This window comes from Bos taurus, unplaced genomic scaffold (assembly GCF_002263795.3).
Source record: "Bos taurus isolate L1 Dominette 01449 registration number 42190680 breed Hereford unplaced genomic scaffold, ARS-UCD2.0 Super-Scaffold_1723_ScbfJmS_2085, whole genome shotgun sequence".
Classification (NCBI taxonomy): Eukaryota; Metazoa; Chordata; class Mammalia; order Artiodactyla; family Bovidae; genus Bos; species Bos taurus.
Window position 1 is genome coordinate 5895080 of NW_020192292.1, and position 19726 is coordinate 5914805.

A 19726-nucleotide genomic window follows, 5' to 3' on the forward strand; every position below is an offset into this window, starting at 1 on the left:
TCTCCCAGAGCTTACTCAAACTCATATCCATTGAGTCAGTGATGCCATCCAAACATCTCATCCTCTGTCATCCCCTTCTCCTCCTGCTTTCAATCTTTCCCAGCATCAGGGTCTTTTCTAATTAGTCGACTCTTCACATGAGGTGGCCAAAGTATTGAAGCTTCAGCTTTAGCATCAGTCCTTCCAATGAACGTTTAGCACTGATTTCATTTAGGATTGACTGATTTGATCTCAAACCAGACCCTTAACCTGTACTTTTTTTTCTTACTCTGGGACAGATTCCCAGGAATGGAATAGCTAGGTTAAAAAGTGCATGTATATTGTTTTAAATTTCATTAAAGGTCACCATGTTGCTTTCTAAAAAGCATGTAACAAGTACACAATTCCATCAGTAAAGTATGGGTGTACACCATTTCAGGAAATCCCATCAATTGTTGATCTTTCTGCTGTTTTTAAGTTTTAACAGTTGTATGAAAAAGATCATCTCATTGTTATTTTAACTTGAGTTTCTATGGCTACTCATGAGTCTGAGTATCTTTTGAAAAAATTGTTGGCCATTTGGATTCACTTCTTAGTGGCTCTTCATATCATTTGCTTATTTTTTGAATGGGTTGATTCTCCTTGTCAGCTTCTAAAAACTCCTCCTATGTTATTGCTATAAGCCCCTCATCTATTACCTGTGTGCAGCTTTGTGTCCAGTTTCTTATTTTATTGATTTTACTTATTGGGCCTTGTGCCAAAATTTTGAAAATATATATATATATATGTATATATATATAGTTAAATTTCTTTTATAACTTCTGAGTTTTAAGGATTGGTTAAGAGAGTTTTCCCACTCCTAGCAAATTTGGAAAACTCAGCATGGCCACAGGACGGGAAAAGGTCAGTTTTCACTCCAATCCCAAAGAAAGGCAATGCCAAAGAACGCTCAAACTACCGCACAATTGCACTCATCTCACATGCTAGTAAAGTGATGCTTAAAATTCTCCAAGCCAGGCTTCAGCAATACATGAACCGTGAACTTCCAGTTGTTCAAGCTGGTTTTAGAAAAGGCAGAAGAACCAGAGATCAAATTGCCAACATCCGCTGGATCATCTCAAAAGCAAGAGAGTTCCAGAAAAACATCTATTTCTGCTTTACTGACTATGCCAAAGCCTTTGACTGTGTGGATCACAATAAACTGGGAAAATTCTGAATGAGATGGGAATACCAGACCACCTGACCTGCCTCTTGAAAAACCTATATGCAGGTCAGGAAGCAACAGTTAGAACTGGACATGGAACAACAGACTGGTTCCAAATAGGAAAAGGAGTATGTCAAGGCTGTATATTGTCAGCCTGCTTATTTAACTTATATGCAGAGTACATCATGAGAAATGCTGGGCTGGAAGAAGCACAAGCTGGAATCAAGATTGCCGGGAGGAAAAAAAAAAAAAAGATTGCCAGGAGAAATATCAATAACCTCAGATATGCAGATGACACCGCCCTTATGGCAGAAAGTGAAGAGGAACTCAAGAGCCTCTTGATGAAAGTGAAAGAGGAAAGTGAAAAAGTTGGCTTAAAGCTCAACATTCAGAAAACAAAGATCATGCCATCCGGTCCCATCACTTCAATGGAAATTGATGGGGAAACAGTGGAAACAGTGTCAGACTTTATTTTTTGGGGCTCCAAAATCACTGCAGATGGTGATTGCAGCCATGAAATTAAAAGACGCTTATTCCTTGGAAGGAAAGTTATGACCAACCTAGATAGCATATTAAAAAGCAGAGATATTACTTCGCCAACAAAGGTCCGTCTAGTCAAGGCTATGGTTATTCCAGTGGTCATGTGTGGATGTGAAAGTTGGACTGTGAGGAAAGCTGAGTGCTGAAGAATTGATGCTTTTGAACTGTGGTGTTGGAGAAGACTCTTGAGAGTCCCTTGGACTGCAAGGAGATCCAACCAGTCCATCCTAAAGGAGATCAGTCCTGGGTGTTCTTTGGAAGGACTGATGCTAAAGCTGAAACTCCAATACTTTGGCCACCTCATGCGGAGAGTTGACTCATTGGAAAAGACCCTGATGCTAGGAGGGATTTGGGGCAGGAGGAGAAGGGGACGACAGAGGATGAGATGGCTGGATGGCATCACCGACTCGATGGACATGAGTTTGAGTGAACTCCGGGAGTTGGTGATGGACAGGGAGGCCTGGCGTGCTGTGATTCATGGCGTCGCAAAGAGTGGGACATGACTGAGTGACTGAACTGAACTGAACTAAGAGAGTTTTCCTACTCCTAGGTTGCACATATAGTTTCCTAGATTTTCTTGCAAGACTTTTACTGTTTTTATATTTAAATATGTCCTTACCTGGAAACTATTGATTTTTGGTATAAAATAGAAGTCCAGTTTTTTTTCCAAATATTTAGTTTTATTTATTTGGCTGTGCCAGGTCTTAGTTGCAGCATGCAGAATCTGTTTTTTTTTTTTTTTTTTAATTGTGGCATGTGAGATCTAGTTCCCCAACCAGGAATCGAACACAGGTCCCCTGCATTGGGAGCATGGAGTCATAGCCACTGGACCACCAGGGAAGTCCCGAAGTCTAATGGTTTATTCTTCCAAATTAATAACTAGTTCCATCTCTATTGTTCATTAACAATCCATCTTTTTTCCACTAAAATGAAATACTTTTGCCATGTATTAAATGATTATGTACGGGACTTAATTCTTTATTCTCTACTTGATTCCTCTGTTCTAATTGCCTATTATTCCCATGCCACTACCATGTTTTGACTTCATTATGTTGACATTAAGGTATATCTGATATCTGGTTAAAATTTTTTCTCTAATTATTCTTATTTTTCATGGCTATTCTAAGGTTTATATTTTTCCATACAAATATTAAGGTTATGTATACACATCTTCCTCAACTTATGATGGGGTTGCTAAGTTGCTTCAGTCATGCCCGACTGTGCAAGCCTATGGACTGCAACCTGCCAGGCTCTTCTGTCCATGGGATTCTCCAGGCAAGAGTACTGGAATGGGTTGCCATTTCCTACCAGCGGATCTTCCCGACCCAAGGATTGAACTTATGTCTTCTACATCTACCTGCATTTGCAGTTGGGTTATTTACTACTAGCACCACCTGGGAAACTCTATGATGGGATTCAGTTCAGTTCAGTTGCTCAGTCATGTCAGACTCTTCGTGAACCCATGGACTGTAGCACTCCAGGCTTCTCTGTCCATCACCAACTCCTGGAACTTGCTCAATCTCATGTCCGTTGAGTCAGTGATGCCATCCAACCATCTCATCCTCTGTCATCCCCTTCTCTTCCTGCCTTCAATCTTTCCCAGCATCAGGGTCTTTTCCAGTGAGTCAGTTCTTCACATCAGGTGGCCAAAGTTTTGTAGCTTCAGCTTCAGCATCAGTCCTTCCAGTGAATATTCAGGACTGATCTCCTTTAGGATGGACTGGTTTGATCTCCTTGCAGTCTGAGAGACTCTCAACAGTCTTCTCTAAAACCACAGTTCAAAAGCATCAATTCTTCGGTGCTCAGCTTTCTTTACGGTCCCACTCTCACACCCGTACATGACTACTGGAAAAACCATAGCTTTGACTAGATGGACCTTTGTCAGCAAAATTCCCTTGTGGCTCAGCTAGTAAAGAATCCACCTGCAATGCAGGAGACCTGGGTTCAATCCCTGGGTTGGGAAGATCCCCTGAGAAGGAAAAGGCTACCCACTCCAATGTTCTGGCCTGTAGAATTCCATGGACTGTATAGTCCATGGGGTCACAAAGAGTCAGACGCGACTGAGTGACTTTCAAAAAAAAGAAGGAACCTGGAACATTGATTCAACAAAAAGAGAGAGGCGACCCTCCTCTCTTGATTGTCCATGGGTGAGGAGCTGCATTATGGGGTTATATCCTGATAAATCCATTCTAAGTTGAAAATATCCTGTTAAAAATGCATTTAATACACCTAACCCTTCATAGTATCATAACCCAGTCTACTTTAAACATGTTCAGAATACTTACATTAGCTTATAGTTGGACAAAATCCTCTAACACAAAACCTATTTTATAATAAATTGTGGAATATCTCAGGGCTTCCCAGGTGGCTCAATGGTAAATAATCTGCCTGCCAATACAGGAGCTGCAAGAGACAGGGATTTGATCCCCGGGTCCAGAAGATCCCCTGGAGTAGGAAATGGCAACCCACTCCAGTATCCTTGCTTGGGAAATAGAGGAACCTGGTGGGCTACAGTCCAGGGGGCTGCAAAGAGTATACTGGGTGACTGAGCACATACACAAGTTTGATATCTCATGTAATTTATTGAATACTGTAGGGAAAGTGAACAACAGAGTGGTTGTATGAGTACAGAATGGCTGTAAACATGGATTATTCATGTTTGTGATCATCTGACTGACTGGGAGCTGCAGTGGGGGCTGGTGCCCAGCATCACTAGAGAGTATGGGACCACATAGTTCTAGCCCGTGAAAAGATCAAAATTTGAATTACAATTTCCAGTGAATATATATTACTTTTGCACCATTGTATGATCAATAACTCATAAGTCGAAGCATCATAAATGGGGGACCATCTGCAAAAATAAATTCCCTCTCTTTTACTTGAAAAGTCATGTTGGAAACCTAAACTGGAATTTTAAAATGAACATTGGTTTTGTGAAAATTGACATTTTATGATATAAAATCTTATAATTCTTTAATTCATTCCCTTTTTCAAGATTTTGTTTTATGTCCTTCAGTCAGCTATTGTAATTTTCTTCCTACTGGCCTGATGTTTTTCTTGTTATATAGGTTTTTTTCATTATTACAAATATAATTTTTCTCATTTTCATATCTTGGTGTTGATTGCTTGAATAGAGAAATGCTATCTGTTTTGTATAGTAACCTTGTATTCTTTACCATACCAAATTCTCTAAATAAGTCTCACAGATTTTATTAGAGTGTTCTGTTTGGGTAGCTGTACAAATATACCCCTAGCAGACAAAGAAATAGACGTCTTTTCTGATATTTGTTAGTTCTTTCCCTCTTTTTTTGGTCTTTTTTATAAGCTAGAATCCCCAAGGCAATGTTGAATAGTAATGAGGATAAGAAGCATTCTTGTCAACTTCTGAATTTTATTTGAAGAGGTCAGTGTTTTGCCATTTGAGATAATATTTGGCATCCATTTTTGGTAAACAATCTGTATTATTTTAAGAAATTTCCTTCTAATCCTGTTTCACTTAGAAATGTATTAAGAGTGCAGCTGAGTTTTATCAGTTGACTTTGAAGCCTTTCTTGATACCATTATTAAACCAGTTTTCTTTTTTAATTTACTAATGTAATGAATTATGTTGATAGATTTGTTGATACTGAACCTCCTTTGCATGTCCAAATGTAATACTGTGTATCAGTAATTTCTGTGAAACAAACCAGCCAAAATCTCAGTGGCTTCAAAAACAACAATCATTTCTTCCTGTTCATGGTTTCTTCAGGCTAGTTGGGGTCTAATTAGTCTAGTCTGGGCTCAACCAAGTGGCTCTGCTTGTCGCTTGCAGGTCTGTTGGTCTAATGGGGCTGCTTTGCTTCAGGGAGTGGTGGCTGGAGCAGCTTTGCCCCAGGTGACTCTTATCCTCCTCCTGGGGAAAGCAGGCAGCCCAGGCTATTTCAAAGTGACTGCAGATGCACAAGAAGGGAGACAGAAGTGCATAAGGCCTCTTGAAGTGTAGGCTGGGGACTGGTACCCTTGGACCTCATTTTATTCCCTCAAAGCCATTTGGCTTCCCTGGTGGCTCAGTGGTAAAGAATCCACCTGCTAATGCAGGAAAGGCAGGATTGATCCCTGGGTTGGGAAGATCCCCTGGAGAAGGAAATGGCAACTCACTCCAGTGTTATTGCCTGGGAAATACCATGGATAGAGGAGCCTGGTGGGCTACAGTCCATGGGGTTGCAAAGAGTCAAACATGACTGAGTGACTGAACAACAACAAAGTTAAGGTGCGGGGAAATATATACCATGTTGATGGCAGAAACTCCAAAATCAAATGAAAAAATTCTTGGACACAAGGAGGGGGCGAAGAATTATGGCCCTCGCTAGCCATAACTTTACTGAAAGATTGTTGGATTATATTTGCAAGTGTTGTATTCAAAATGTCAGCATCTACATTTTAAAAGTGTTTATGGATTTCTTCTTGGTAGCCTCCTTTGTAGATTTGGTTATTTAATTAAATTGGCTTCCTAGAAAAGAATTAAGGGGGTTCCCATTAACCTACTCTGGAGATGGCCCCAGCAGCTTTCTCCACTGAAGAAACCAGTGGCTACAGGAGTGCAAGGCACAAACCTAGACCACCCCCCCCACAGCTGACCCATGCCACTATGTGTGCTCTCAGGGCTAGACCCTCCAGCTGTGCTCTTGCACACTGCTGGCCTGAAACCCATCACCAGCCTTCACTGCCATGTGTGCATCTGTGTTGACATCCTACAGCCATGAAAGTGTATGCTGATAGCCAAGGCCCCTGCAGCTGCTTGTGGGCCTGGATCTGGCCCTTTCTCCTATCACTAACCTGTACCACTAAGCTCACCTGCAGCTAGGCCCAGCATTTATGCACCTGTACACCTCCAATTTGGTTTCCACTGCTGTACATCAAAAATAATAAAATACTTAGTAATAAATTTAACCAAAAATCTATTTACAAAGCTAAAAGACATTGATGAAAGAAACTCAAAATGATAAAAATAAATAGAATGATATTCTACATTCATGAATCAGAGGAGTTAATATTACTAAAATGTCCCTACTACACAAAGCCATTCATTGCACCCTCTATCAAAATTCCAATAGCACTTATAAAAGAAATGTAAAAAAATCCTGAAATTCATATGGCACCACAAAAGACCATGAATACACAGAGAAATCTTGAGCTAGAAAAGAGCTGGAGTCCTCACTCTTGTTGATTTCAAACTATATTACAAAACTATAATGATCAAAACACTATGGCATTGGCATGGTCAAGGAAACAGACTTGAGAGGCCACTAAGGAGACTAGAATATTCAGTGGAGAATGGATAGTCTCTTCAATAAACAGTATTGGGAAAACTAGATACCCATATGCAAAAGAATGAAATTGGACCTCTATCTTACACCACTTACAGAATGTTAACTCACAATGGTTTAAGAACTTAATTGTAAGACCTGAAACTGTAAAATTCAAGAAATCTCCTAGACCTTGGTTGCTGCTACTGCTGCTATTAAGTCACTTCAGTCGTGTCTGACTCTGTGTGATCCCGTAGACGGCAGCCCACCAGGCTCTGCTGTCCCTGGGAGTCTCCAGGCAAGAACGCTGGAGTGGGTTGCCATTTCCTTCTCCAATGCATGAAAGTGAAAAGTGAAAGTGAAGTCGCTCAGTCCTGTCCGACTCTTCGCAACCCCATGGACTGCAGCCTACCAGGCTCCTCCATCCATAGGATTTTCCAGGCAAGAGTACTGGAGTGGGGTGCCATTGCCTTCTCCGAGACCTTGGTTATGGCAATGATTTTTTGGGTATGGCACCAAAAGCATAGGCAACACATGCAAAAATTAACCAGTGGAATCATATTAAACCAAAAAGCTTCTGCATAGCAAAAGAAATAATCAACAAAATGAAAAGACAACCTATGGAATGGGAGGAAGTATTTCCAAATTATGTATCTGATAAGGATTAATATACAAAATCTATAAAGAACTCATACAACTCAATAGTGAAAACACCCAAACAATCCAATTGAAAAATAAGCAAAACACCTGAATGGACATTTTTTTCACAGAAGACATACAAGTGGGCAACAGGTATAGGAGGAGGTGCGTGAAGTCACTAAACATCAGGGAAATCCAAATCAAAACCAAAATGAGATGTCACCTCACATCTGTGTGATTGACTACCATCAAATAAACAATAGATAACTAATGCTGGTAAGGATATAGAGAAAAGGGAACTCTGGTGCATTGTTATAGGAATATAAATTGGTACAGCCACTATAGAAAACAGTATGGAAGTTCCTCAAAACAATTAAAAAGAAACTGCCATATGATCTAGCAATTTGACTTCTGGGTCTATATCTGAAGGAGATGAAATTACTATCTTGAAGCGATATCTGCATTTCCATGTTCATTCCAGTATTATTCACAATAGGCAGGACATGGAAATAACTCATGTGTTCACTAATGGATGAATGGATAAAGAAGATGTGGTATATATATATACACACACACAATGGAATATAATTTGGCCATAAAAAGAAGGAAACCCTGCCATTTGTGACAAGATGGAAGAACCTTGATGGCATTATGCTAAGTGAAATAAGTCAGGTAGAGAAAGATATGGCATCTGGTCCCATTACTTCATGGCAAATATATGGGGATAAAGTGGAAACGGTGGCAGAATTTATTTTCTTGGGCTCCAAAATCACTGTGGATGGTGACTGTGGCCAGGAAATTAAAAAACAATTGCTCCAGCCTTGTGGACTCTGTGGGAGAGGGAGAGGGTGGGATGATTTGGGAGAATTACATTGAAACATGTATAATATCATATATGAAACGAGTCACCAGTCCAGGTTCGATGCACGATACTGGATGCTTGGGGCTGGTGCACTGGGATGACCCAGAGGGATGGTATGGGGAGGGAGGAGGGTTCAGGATGGGGAACACATGTATACCTGTGGCGGATTCATTTTGATATATGGCAAAACCAATACAATATTGTAAAGTTAAAAAATAAAATTAAATTAAATTAAAAAAAAAAAAAACAATTGCTCTTTGGAAGAAAAGCTATGACAAACTTAGAGTATTAAAAAGCAGAGACATCATTTCACCGACAAAAGTCTGTATAGTTAAAGCTCTGGTTTTTCCAGTAGTCATGTACAGATATGAGAGTTGGACCTTAAAGAAGGCTGAGCACTGAAGAACTGATACTTTTGAATTGTGGTGCTTGGAAGATTCTTGAGAGTCCCTTGAGCAAAGAGATCAAACCAGTCAATACTAAAAGAAATCAACCCTGAATATTCATTGGAAGGACTGATGAGGAAGCTGAAGCTCCAATATTTTGGCCACCTGATGGGAAGAGCTAACTCATTGGAAGAGAGTTAGCTCTTCCCATCAGGTGGCCAAAATTGGAAGAGACTCTGATGCTGGGAAAGATTGAGGGCAAGAGAAGGGGGAAACCGAGCATGAGATGGTTGGATGGCATCATTGATTCAATGGACATGAGTTTGAGCGAACTCCAGGAGATAGTGTAGGACAGGGAAGTCTGGTGTGCTGCAGTCCATGGGGTTGCAAAGAGTAAGACACAACTTAGCAACTGTACAACAACAAACAACAATAGAGAAAGACAAACACTATGTGATCTCTCACTCTCTCACACACACATATGCACACACAGAGAACTTACACAATGTTATTTGTCAATTATATCTCAATAAACCTGAGGGAAAAATAATTGAAGAGCTTTCCTTCTATTTTATGGCCTGGAATAATTCCAATCATATTAACATTACTTGCTTTAAAAAAAAAAAAAGTTGAATTGAAACAAATGAACCACTCTTTTATGATGACTTTTTCAGTGGTAGATATTTATTCACTTTTTCCATCTCCTTTTTGATAATTAACTTATTCAACACTTCTTGTTCAGTTAATTTTGGCTCCTGAAGAATCATGCTTTTTTCCTAAATTTTCAAATTTGCTGCTATAGAGTTTAATGTAGTGTCATTTATAATTATTTAAATCTTTTATGTATACTTTTCCAATTCCAATGTTGTCAATATTTATTCTCCCTTTTTCCTTAATGAGGCTTACAAGAAGGTTACCTGTTTTGCATGTCTTTTCAAAGAACAAGTTTTGGTTATCTCATTAATTCCACTTTTTTTTTTTGCTGCTAAAAAGACTTTTCCTAGTTTTTGCATATTTGTTTAATTTCTGGTTCTTTCCCACATATCTTGAGATGAATACTAAGTTCCTTTATGTTTGCATCTTTGTTAATACTGAGATTGAAGAAGATAATTATTTTTCTGAATAAGGTATTTACTGTGCCAAGTAGATTTTAGAATAAAGTGTTCTTTTAAATTGCTTTCTAGATAGTTTGTAATTTCACTTTTTATCCAGTGGTGTTCTAGGAGTGTATTTCTTAATTTCCCAAACAGTTATTCTTTGCATCTTTTACATTATGTAAATTTTATAGCTGTTATGCTCAGAAAAATCTATTGTATTTTAAAAATATTACTGCCTTTCCTCTGTGTCTTCCCTCTTCTTCTAGAAGACTATTCATCAAGATCTACAACTCTCATATTTTCCTTCATGATTCCATGTCTTGGTATTTTTGACTTCGTGCTCTGTGATTCTTCTTTCACTTTCTCTTACAGGTGACTATTGGGTCTCAGCAGTGATCATCCTCTCCTTCAATTCATCCCTGAACTGTAGTTGGGGAATTGCATTTTGTAGTTCCAGAAAGTCCTTTTTAGTTACACTTGAATCTCTGTATGAGTTCTTCTTTTGTTGTTATAGCTGTTGTGGTTGTTCAAGTTGGCATCTGTCTATCTCCCAATCGGTTAATTTCTTTAGACATGCATTGCTTCATCAACCTGCCACTGGGTGCAGGTTGGGTATAAAGGATTTATTTGTTCACTCATAGCAGTCAGCTCATGGTGGAAGGGGGTCTCTGAGAGTCCCACAGAGGCTAGGAGGTCCTTAAGTGGTGAGAAACTAAGTACCTGAAGAAAGCTGCCCTCTTCCCAGGTCTCCTTGCAGAGTCCCCCTCTGCTCCTTCATTCCTTTTTGGTCTCTAGGAGGCCTAGGTGTGAAAGTGAAAGTCGCTCAGTCCTGTCTGACTCTTTGCAACCTCATGGACTATACAGTCCATGGAATTCTCCAGGCCAGAATACTGGAGTGGGTAACCTTTCCCTTTTCCAGGGGATCTTCCCAACCGAGGGATCGAACCCAGGTCTCCCGCATTGCAGGCGGATTCTTTACCATCTGAGCCACCAGGGAAGCCCAAGAATACTGAAGTGGGTAACCTATCCCTTCTCCATTAGATCTTCCCGACCCAGGAATCAAACCAGGGTCTCCTGCATTACAGTAGGATTCTTTACCAGCTGAGCTACTAGGGAAGCCCTAGGAGGCCTAGGAGACCAGGAATATAGGTCTGATACTGTTTCCTGATCTCCTTGCACCAGGCTTTCCTGGGGCTGCATCCAGCTTTGCTTAGCAATCAAAGGATTTTGCTGAGACTCCCACAATGCCTAGGGCTTTGCTCATATTTGGTAGCTTTTTGGTTAAGGAGAGCCAGGCAGCCTGGAGTTAAGGATGGAAACAACTCATGCTTAGGTCGCTATCTTCTCAGGATCTTCTGTGGTTTCTAAAGAAAAAGAAGAAAGCCTTTTATATGATTGGACCTTAGTTACACTGAGTCCCAGAGAGTTGCTCTTTAATAACACAGGGCTGACAATGAGGCTCGGAGTGGAACCTATATCAGTTTGGGGGCAATCGTGAAAATAGAACTGAAATGTCACAGTAAGAAGGGATCTATCTATCTATTTATGTATACATATTTATAAAAAGTGGGAGTAGCTAGGAGAGTGAAGGTCCAGAAGGTTCATGCCAGAGGATCAAATGTCTCTAGTAACTGCAGCTCGCCTGCAATACAGGAGACCCCGGTTGGATTCCTGGGTTGGGAAGATCCACTGGAGAAGGGATAGGCTACCCACTCCAGTTTTCTTGGGCTTCTGTGGTGGCTCAGCTGGTAAAGAATCTGCCCTCAATGCGGGAGACCTGAGTTCGATCCCCGGGTTGGAAAGATCCCCTGGAGAAGGGAAAGGCTACCCACTCCAGTATTCTGGCCTGGATCCATGGAGTTGCAAAGAGTCAGACACGACTAAGCGACTTTCACTTTCACAAAGTATTGGAGGGGGTGAGGAAGCCAGAACTCACTGGAATTCTGAGAAGTTACCAGGTCTCAATGCAAAAAGTGACCTGGAAATGGAAGCTCAGAGAGAAAGATGTGTGAAGTCACACTGAATGTCACAGAGTCCCGAGAATGGTGACTTTGCTTCATTCCCACCTTCTAAGTCTGTTTCTCTCAGTGGCAAACTCTACCCTGGAACCACACAGTGAAGGGGCTTCTGGGTAACCTAGTTACTGGCCTTGGTCAGGAGTGACAGTGGTCGCTGAGCTGACAACAGACAGTTGAGCTCAGTATTCCAGCAGGAAGAGCAAAGAGGAGCAGGGTAGGACTGTGGCTGTAGAGAAGTGGCCTCTGCAGACTCCTTGCCTTTGGCCCCAGTGCCGTAGCCCTCTTGACGGCATGCTTTGATCTGTCTCTCAGAGACGTCCTCTCTATTAACACCAAAGCCACAGCATCACACACTTACTGGTCGTGAATTCTTCCAGAATCCTGTGGCCCATGCTAACCGGGGCAAGGCTGGTATGTGAGCCTTTCAACTATGTCAGCATCTGTCAGTGCAAAGTGCCCAGGCTTTTGCAACAGAAAGACCTGTGTTCAAATCCCTCTACTGCTATCTACTACCTGGGCAGGTAAATTACTCTTTCTCAGCCCTTTTCATTATCTCTAAATGAAGGGTAACAATCTCAAACTTTTAAGACAGTTACAAGTATGAAATGACAACTTATGTAAAGCACCATCTATTAATTACCGCTCCTCATTTGGTCACTGCCTTGACAATGCTTCTAGTGCTTGCCTACAGAGAAGAAAAATGATGCTGTTACTTCTTTCCTTCTGTAGTAAGTGGGGACCACAAAGGGGCTCCTCTTTTGCTGGCTGAGTGGCAGGGAGGCAGATCTCCTTTCGTTGATCTGAGAGGCTCTCTCGAGAAGAAGACACAGTAAATCTTGACTTTTTAGTCTGGATAAGGTACACAGAAGGTAGGCTTTATGTAATAGAGTGGAATGAATACGGAGAAGAAAGTAATAGGGAGCAGTCAGGCTAGACCCTGGGAGTAGGAGAGGAGGGTGAGAACATGGAAAGGAAAATAGCACTGGAGGCTGCATTGGCAGAAGTGGAATGCAGCAGAATAAAGTATTTCAGGGGTAGGACTTCCCTGGTGGTCCAATGGTTAAGACAGCAAGTTTCCAATGCAGGGAATGTGGGATTGATCCTTGGTCTGGTCGGGGAGCTAAGATCCCACATGCCACGTGGTGTGGCCAATGATAAATAAGTAATAAAAAACAAATAAAATCCCCTACATATAAAGATATGTACATGCGTGTATGCTAAGTTGTTTCAGTCGTGTCTGACTCTTTGTGACTCTATGGACCATAGCCTGCCAGGCTCTTCTGTCCCTGAGATTCTCCAGGCAAGACTACTGGAGTGGGTTGCCATGCCCTCCTCCAAAGGATCTTCCTGACCCAGGGATAGAACCCACATCTTCTAAGTCTCCTGCCTTGGTGGGCTCTTTACCACTAGTGCCACCTGGGAAGCCCAAAGACACTGAATGTACACATTCATTAAAAAAAAGAATTGCAGGACTGGGAAACTGAGTCCAGTGCATCCCTTAGAGAACATAGCCACAGACTGGCAGGTAGTTATACCCACAGGGTGATGGGTACCAGCACACCCCAGCTATGTGCTAGGTGCAAGTCCATCCTGTGGCAGGTAAAAATCACACCAACTGGGTACAGTTTCATGGAAGGAGAGTGCAGGTACAATTGTCTCATCATTAGAAACTCAGCTTGGTATTTCTGAACCATCTGCAAGTTATCCCTCTATCCCTAAAATGTAACTGTTCTAGACTGTACCAGCAGTGTATCAGAACTCTGTGGGCAGGTATAAATCCAAGCCCAAACTCCGGTGCTCCAAAGAGGGTTCTAAGCAACTTTCCAGGAAAATGGAAGTTGGAGGCAAACAGCACTAGCCACACAGTGATGGTCACTTAAACCACCAGAAGAAAAGAAAGATTCTCAGGATCTCTCTTTAACAAAAGCCTGGGCAGTCAGACAGCGTTGGAGAGAAAAGGAAAGAGGAGTCACAGGCTGTGATCTCTGAAGGCAGATAGGGTTTGTGCCAGAAAATGCTCACTCGGGTTCAACAAGTTTTAAAGGAAGAGGGAGGAGGTGGGATCAGGCAGAGGGAGAAGTTGATCTTGATGCAAGTGCCTCAAAGCCTCAGCCACCAGGTGGGGAGCTGTGGCATGAGAGGCCATCTGCCAGAGAACCTACATTGAGCCCAGATGGCCAGGCCTTGCCATTCAGATGTGGGCCATCCCTGGAAGGACAGGATTTCCAGTGAGGGTCAGGGCTGTGCAGCAGAGGCAGACCCTGAAGGAAGTGACCTCTGAGGCTGCCCCCTGACTCACCCCCTCACAGCTGGCTAGGAAGCCCTTCCGGGAAAGGGAATCCCTCCCGTGGACACACTTCCCTGTCAACCACATGGCAGTCAGGTATTGACAGGAAATGCATGAAAGCCCAATCTGCCCTGAGATCTCTATTCTCATTCTAATACTTGTATTTATTTAAAAATTGTAACGTTTTAAAATTATTTTAAAATTTGTAACATTTGTAAATTATTTTTATTTATTTATGTATTTGGCTGTGCTAGGTCTTAGCTGCAGCACAAGAGATCTTTAGATGTGGCATGTGAACTCTTAGCTGGGGACATGGGGTCTAGTTGCCTGAGCGGGGACTGAACCCAGACCATCTGAATTAGGAATGAGAAGTTCCAATGGACCACCAGGGAAGTCCCTTGGCTTTATTTTTGAATAAAGAGACATTTTAGAGCCACCAATGATGTTGTAACATTTATAAAATATGGAGTGTCACAGAGTAGAAAGAGTTGGGCCTTTGGAGACAGAAGGTCCTACTTGAGTCTCAATTCTGGGTGTACCTTTTTACTTCAATCTTGGGTCAGTTGTTTCACCTCTTCAAGCTTGTTTTCTCTCGAAAATGGAGATAATCATAGTCACTAATTCAGAGGGTTGCTGTAAGTATAAAATTTGGATAAATATTTAGTACAGAGCTGGAAACCCAGTCAGTTAAATCACTGGTGATACAATGATGAAGTTATTTCCTGTGCCTTGGATGTGCCAGGTACTATGTAAACCATGGAATGGGCATGGGGGCAGTTAGGAGAGTTTAACCCAGTCCTTGTCATCTAGGAGTTTACAGTTTCCTTGAAGATTCAAGATATGGGCAAATGGGAGTAAGTAGTAGTATTGTGCTAACAACTTACTACCATATCCAAGAATTTTGTAAGAAATATCTTTTTTCTGCCTGACATGTTTTCTGTTAGTATTGCCATGTAACCAGTAGAATGGAGGCAAGAACAAGATTTGACAATCTTCTGGAAGCTGACCTTGGTCAAAGTCTCTTGTATGTTATTTACAGAGAGAGATGATGGCTAGGTCTTCTGATTCGGATGGAGAAAATGCCAGGAGCATGCTGTGGGGAAAAGGCCACCTTTGATGACCCATTCCTCTTGACTTGGGAGATTCTGAAGGCTGTGGACTGATAGGGATTCCGGCTGGGGACCCGATGCTGCCCAGTGATGTTCCTCGTATGAGAGCAAGAGTGAAATCCTTGAACAAGTTCTCCCTCATTGTTTCCTCCTTCACTGGAGAAGAAAGTGACAGAACATTTTAAGATGTTCATTCCTGACAGGCATCCCAACATTGCAGTTGCTGCTGCTGCTGCTAAGTCACTTCAGTCGTGTCCAACTCTGTGCGACCCCATAGACGGCAGCCCATCAGGCTCCCCTGTCCCTGGGATTCTCCAGGCAAGAACACTGGAGTGGGTTGCCATTTCTTTCTCCAATGCATGAAAGTGAAAAGTGAAAGTGAAGTCACTCAGTCATGTCTAACTCTTAGAGACCCCATGGACTGCAGCCTACCAGGCTCCTCCATCCATGGGATTTTCCAGGCAAGAGTACTGGAGTGGGTTGCTGTTGCCTTCTCCAAACATTGCAGTACAATGTTCTAAATGTTCAAGTTCAAGGGAGACAGAAGATCGTGCATACTCGGTATAGATTGGAAAGGTCTTAGTGTTAAACTGTTTTTGGATAAATCATTGACATCTCTCTGTCTTGTAACCTTTCCCTACTTTCAATTCTACTCACAGTTCTGTAGGTCAGAAATTTGGACCAGGCGCTGCAAAGATAGCTCTTTTCTGCTCCATGAATTCTGGAGCCTTGCAGCTGAATGGCTGAGCGCTGGCTGGATGGCTTGACTGGGGTCATGTGTCTGGAGGCCCGTGCTCGCCATCAGCTGGATTCCTCAGTTCTTCTTCACGGGGTCTCTTTGCATAGCCTGTTTGGGCTTCCTCGCCATGTGGGTGTCAAAGCATCTGCCTTCTTATGTGGTGGTTGGCTTCCCCCAGAAAGAAAGTAGAGCTATCAAGTCTCCTAAAGTTTGGCCAGGAACTGACACGGCATCACTTTGGCCACATTCTGTTGGTAGAAACAAGTCACAGGTCCAGCCTGGATTTAACAAGACATTATCTCTAGACGGTGGCATAGCATATATGTATAGGATTAGGAGAAACTGTTTGTCGCTAATATTTCAGTTACTATTTCTGCACAGCTTAGTACCCTCAAATGTAGCAGCTAAAAAATCCATTTAATTTTGCTCATAAAATTATGGGTCAAAAGTCTGAGAAGGGTGCCATTGAATAGTTCAGCACTTAGGGGTCTTTCACAAGGTTGTCATCAGAGGTCACCAGGACCTGCAGTAATTTGGTGGTTTGACTGGGCTGGACATCCAAGATGGCTCGTTGCTCGATGGGCAGCCAGCACTAGTTGTCGTCTGGGAGCTCAGGTAGCACTGTAAGCTGAAAAGCCTAGATGTCACCTCTCCCCTGTGGTAGTCTGAGGGTAAGCTGACATCATGCTGGGTGGTTGGCTTTTCTGAGAGCAAATGTCCTAAGAGGGCCAGGCAGGAGCTGCATGGCCTTTTCTGCTGCTGCTGCTGCTGCTGCTAAGTTGCTTCAGTCGTGTCCGACTCTGTGCGACCCCATAGACGGTAGCCCACAAGGTTCCCCCGTCCCTGGGATTCTCCAGGCAAGAACACTGGAGTGGGTTGCCATTTCCTTCTCCAATGCATGAAAGTGAGAAGTGAAAGTGAAGTCGCTCAGTCGTGTCCAACTCTTAGTGACCCCATGGACTGCAGCCTACCAGGCTCCTCCATCCATGGGATTTTCCAGGCAAGAGTACTGGGGTGCCTTTGCCTTCTCTGCATGGCCTTTTCTAACCTAGCCTAAAATGAATACAGCATCGCTTCCACCATTGAAGCGGTTACAAGGCCCCTAGAATCAAGGAGAGTACTCATGGTGTCCACTTCACAATGGCCATGCCACAGTCACCATCTTTGGAGGCTATTTTGTGCTGTGCTAAGGTGCTTCAGTCATGTCTGATTCTTTGCAACCCTATGGACTGTAGCCCACCAGGCTCCTCTGTCCATGGGTTTCTCTAGGCGAGAATACTGGAGTGGATTGCCATGCCTTCCTCCAGGGGATCTTCCCAACCTAGGGGTCGAACCTGTGTCTCTTGTTTCCTGCATTGGCAGGAAGATTCTTTACCACTAGCACCACATGGGAAACCCTTGGAGGTTATTTACCCAGCTCTTTTAAAAAAAAATTTATTGGAGGCTTCTGTGGTGGTTCAGTGGTAAAGAATCCGCCTGCCACTGCAGGAGATATAGCTTTGATCTCTGGGTCAGGAAGATCCCCTGGAGGAGGAAATTGCAACCCACTCCAATATTCTTGCCAGGAGAATCCCATGGACAGAGGAGCCTGGTGGGCTACAGTCCATGGGGTTGCAAAGAGTCAAACACAACTGAAGTGACTTAGCACTTAGCATAGTTGATTTAAATGTTGTGTTAGTTTCACGTGTGCAGCAAAGTGAATCAGTTATACATATACCTATATCCACTCTTTTTAGATTCTTTTCCCATATAAGCTATTACAGAGTATTGGTTAGAGTTCTCTGTGCTATACAATAGATTCTTACTATATTTTACCCAACTCTAATGTTACAGAAATCCACCAACTTACCTATGATCTTGCTAGAAAGCAACCTTAAGTTATGACATGGACAAACACTGTAGGGTTTGCATCAGAAATGAATCCTTTTAGAGCTCTATCATTTGTTTCTCAAACAAAATTCCTGAGATGTGAACTTAAAAATTAAAGGGACTTCCACCTCTCAGATCTTGGCCCAGTGGGCCTTTCTTTATCTCAAGTATTCTGGCTGGAAGTATAGCTTTTGCCAGGCTGCCTCCTTCTGAACTGGCTTTCTGCTGTGAAGTGTTTTCACAAACGAAAAACACATTTGGTCCAGTGAGATGCAGTCTTGTCACTGAAGCATCTAATTTGGTGGTTTCTGATGACAATGGCTCTATACTCAGCTAGTCCAAACCTGTCAGGAAGAAGCCCTAAGTGCGTCTGTCCTCCATGGCCCCACTCACCCTAAGCTTACCCTTCTGCGCAGACAATGGAACCATGTGGCATCTTGCCCAGAAGCATTGCTCAGAGCTGCTGGAGGACGAGCAAACCTGGAATCCAGAGGCTGGTGTCTTGAGGCATTTGGGAACTGGCATGAAACAGACACCAGGGAGGTGATAGGGCCAAAAGGATGAGATGCTCAGTAACTTTTCCACTTTCCTATCAAAGATTCACACTTGGTCCCACCCTCCAGAAAACAACCTGGCCCTCTTTAGGGGTGTGGCCATGTAGGCTTTTGTTTTGGAATATTGCTTTATTTCCAGGGCTGAATTACTTGACTCTACAGGGTAACCCCTGTGCCCCATGTTGTATTAAATGTATAGAATTCTCTCTCATAGGAGGGGCAGAGGACAGAAGGGACCATTTTACTGTGGTGACAAGTCAGGAGAAATGAAGGGATCAGATAGCACCAACTGCTAGACTGAAAGTGAAAGAACTTTCACCCCAGGAGAACAGGGCAGAAGGATCTGGGAGGGGCAAAGAAGTGCTACAAACTAAGCCCAGGTTTCATTGAGATGCTTTAACACTAGTGTCTATTTGGTGGTGGGGAAAAGACCACCCTCTGAATGCCCTCTGATAGCATCACCTACTCAATGGACATGAATTTGAGCAATCTCCAGGAGATGGTGAAGGACAGGAAAGCCTGGTGTGTTGCAGTCCATTGGGTCACAAAGAGTTGAACATGACTGAGCGACTGAACAACAACTGAATCCCCTCATGTGGATGTCAGATCTTCCTGCAGCAGATCATCCCAAATTACCAAGGAGCTTGGGGGCTGGACACAGCAGTATGGATTTTTCTGAGCCACTACCATTTTGTTCATATGAAACATCTCACGGGGCTTGGAAAAAGGGAAAGCCTCCATGCCTTTCACAGAAGAGGCTTCTGTGACCTCCCTAGCAGAATCTCCAGAAGCTTTATTTAGAGGAGATAACTTGCCCTGGTCCTTAAATATTCATGATCCTTGGTCTCGTGCATGAATATCTTTATGATGTCATTGATTTGCCCCCAAATGAACACACATCACTGTATTGTTCTTTCATGAAATGTCTAGTTTCTTTATCTTCTGATTATTTCTTTTGCAGAGTGGTTTGGGGTGAAGAAACACACTTTTTTTTTGGTCTGTTTGCATGGACAGGCAGACTCCACTCATGCTCCCAAGCAGATGTCTCTTCAATTCACCACAATCATATAAACTCACCTAGGTTTACTACTGCTACTAAGTCGCTTCAGTCGTGTCCAACTCTGTGCAACCCCACAGACAGGAGCCCACCAGGCTCCT